The sequence below is a fragment of the Tubulanus polymorphus genome, chromosome 8 (assembly GCF_964204645.1).
Source record: "Tubulanus polymorphus chromosome 8, tnTubPoly1.2, whole genome shotgun sequence".
In the NCBI taxonomy this organism is placed as follows: Eukaryota; Metazoa; Nemertea; class Palaeonemertea; order Tubulaniformes; family Tubulanidae; genus Tubulanus; species Tubulanus polymorphus.
In genome coordinates, this window is record NC_134032.1 from 8,598,802 (window position 1) to 8,602,048 (window position 3,247).

The following is a 3,247-nucleotide window of genomic DNA, read 5'->3' on the forward strand; positions in this document are numbered from 1 at the left end:
TAAATCTTCCGCCAAACGTTTTGTCCCAAGTCGATAATAGAGGAATTGATAGAAGCAGTCATGCTTTCAGCAAGGATCTAAGCCTGTAAGGGAAAATTTGATGGTCTTGCCGCCAGAACCTATGTTAGGGGTTTAATCAATTTTCTGGGGCAGCGACTTTATCTTTGGAAAGGTCTGCGGTGACATCTCGTCGAATAGATGGCTGCCTCCGGGAATCCACCTATGACATCATCTAATTTCCCTCTTCTATTATTGGCAATATGTTTATACTAGTGGGATAGGAAATGTTTGATGGAATTACCGGAAATTTCAGTAATCAGCATCGGAAAATTCGTGACCTTAATGTTGTGTACACAACAAACTTTCGGTCGAGTTTTTCTAAATAATGCGAATCGACACTGAACATTGTGTGTGCAGCGAGCTGGTGTTTTTGAGTGAGGTGTATTTATTAGTATCAGTATAATATTTTCACCACCTGTTCCGCGGACATACTGCAGAAATATACAATTCAATTCAATTCAATCTTTATTCAGCATAAACATTAATAAAACATTGTTTGCAACTGATACAAATTCGGTAAAATCAGATATGGGAAAAAACCGGGACCACAGCATATGCTCGCACAAAGGAGCGAGAACCACTATGGCTTTCCTATCTTGATTCCCTAAGTCTAATAACCCCCCCCCCCCAACAGCACAGCTGCCCTAACCAACTCTACCAAAGCCAAACTGACTTCTTCCGTCTGACCGCAGCGCGACGTAGTGAGAATAGTCGCCGAAAAATTGAATCCACACCCTCAAAACAGATCGTACCGTATCCCAAAGGCAACTTAAAGGGGTATACTAAACCACCCCTCCCCCAGCCAACACGACCGAAGCCATGACAACGGACAATAAGAGGCCCGCGGCTAGAGAATCGAAAACAGGATGCAATAAAACAACAAATTGAAATTGATAGATGATCTAACTTTATTTCAAGCGTAAACAATCATCTGGTTTAAGACGCTCAAATCCTTTGCAACCGACTATTTCCACTTTGAAAACGGTAAAAGCCATTGATCATCAAGTAAGACCAGTGGAATACAAAGGCAAATGCAAAAGAAGCTGACATGCCATAAACAAAACAAAGAACGCGCTAAAATCCGAGCGGTCAAAAGGCTCGCATAAAACTAAAAATGTTGGGTATTTGACACGCGTCTCACACGAACGGAGCAAACTAAATCACGCGTAGAGTGCGACTAAACTCTCCATGGAAACGAAAATGCGCTAAATAAAATCGCCGAAACAGATCAGAAAACCGAAATGATAGACGAACTCCCTGACCGATAAATCTCACTATAGTGGGACTAACGTAGTAAACCGAAATACACAATACAAATGGAGAACCATCAACCATGACCTCTCGAGTTTTCTCTGCCCTAAAATTCATAATTCATATATACTCTTATTTTTATACTCATTTTTCTTTTTTAGACGTAACGATTCTTCCATTCTTTATCACATACAGCAGACTACGGGGCACACAGCCCTCCAGCCCACAGGCAGGCAACAGGACACAGTCCTACGAGACACAAAGCCTCTAGTCCACACATAGTAGACTCCAGGGCACACAGCCCTCCAGCCCGCACACAGCAGGCAAACAGGACACACAGTCTCGGAGGCACACAGCCTCTAGTCCGCACAGAGTAGACTCCGGGGCACACAGCCCTCCAGCCCGTACGCATCCTCTCTTTTGGCTGGGTGCGAATTTAGAGAGGGTGGCACTTATTTGATTGCGTGAGGTGGCGACTGCGAGCGACGCAGATGCGAAGCCCCACGAGGGGGTTTGGGGGTCGTCCCCCAAGAAAATTTTGAAAATGGAAACGCTTTAGATGCATTTCTGGCCAAATTTTAGAATATTTCACATAAGAATGTCACTGAAAAAAATGTACTTAATCCTTAAAACACCCAACGCACCCCCTCCCCGGGTACGGGCCTGTAAGTAACTCTGGATGTTTAAAATGTTTGCTAACTGCATTCGTCTTGGGCGTTATCCCGAGAATATTTTCGTCACAGCTTTTCTATCTAAATATCCTCATTGTAATGTATGCGCATGAAGGCCAAAGAGGTCCTTCCATCATTGCATACGTAGTTGTTTCGCCAACGTAAGATGACTAGTGAATTTGAAAATTATTTTTTGTATAAATCTGTAATTGCTGGAGCAATATTCTTAAAAAAAATATCTATAGAATCACCGAAATGTAATTTAAAAGAATACTATGATGAAAATGTTATTAAAGTAATATGAAAAAAGTTTTTTGATTCGTCAACACTGTGTGATCCTAGTGTGAGCCATATGTGTTTCTGTAAACATTATAAACGAACGGACTGTCCGCTGAGTCACCGGTAGGATGTAGCCTACACTGGATCTCAAGTGGTGCCTCTGAACCTGTTACATAGGCTAGAAATTACCAAAATCATGAAGGGCAACTTTCTAAAAAGGGGTGTTCGTTCGAACGGACGAACCCCCTGGCTACGGGCTTGATAATAATATAGATAACAGATAGGTATGCATGAATTTTACTTAAGTAGCTTTAGACCAGCATTTACAAATCTAGCGAGTCTAATTAATATATTGTTATTTACAGCATTAAGTATAGTTGTGACGTTTTCAAAAGTGTTAGGTCTATTTACATAAAAAGGTGTTAGGAAAGCTCTTCGTATATTCTTTAGTTTGGAACATTCAAAAAGAAAATGGAATTCATCGCCGACTTTGTTAAGACTACAATATGTACAAATACGTTCGTTTTTATCAATATTTACATAGCTATGTTTGTTGGCATCTAATTTACGGCTACCGATCCGAAATTTAGCGAGACTACATGAGGTGGTTTGGTACAACGGATAAATATTTTCATAATCATATTCAAGTTAAAAGATTCTATAATTTACGCTTTAATGTCACTATTTTGCAATTTTTCCCTCCATGTCTGAATGTATCTATCTTTTAGAGATTGTTTTATGAAATTTATCGACCGCAGATCGCTTACCTGATCTTGCCACACATAGTTCAGCCCACAGTTTTGTATAATTTCCTTAATTTGGCAAATCCGATCTGATGCATATAAATCTTTTTTGTAAAAGTCGTACACAATATTATTCATTACTACATTCAGCTTTGACTTGTTTCTTCCGTCTGTCCGCAGCGCCATGGTGTGAGTCATTGGGCGGTCTTATCAGAGTGTTATCAAAGTATGAAAGACTGCCTA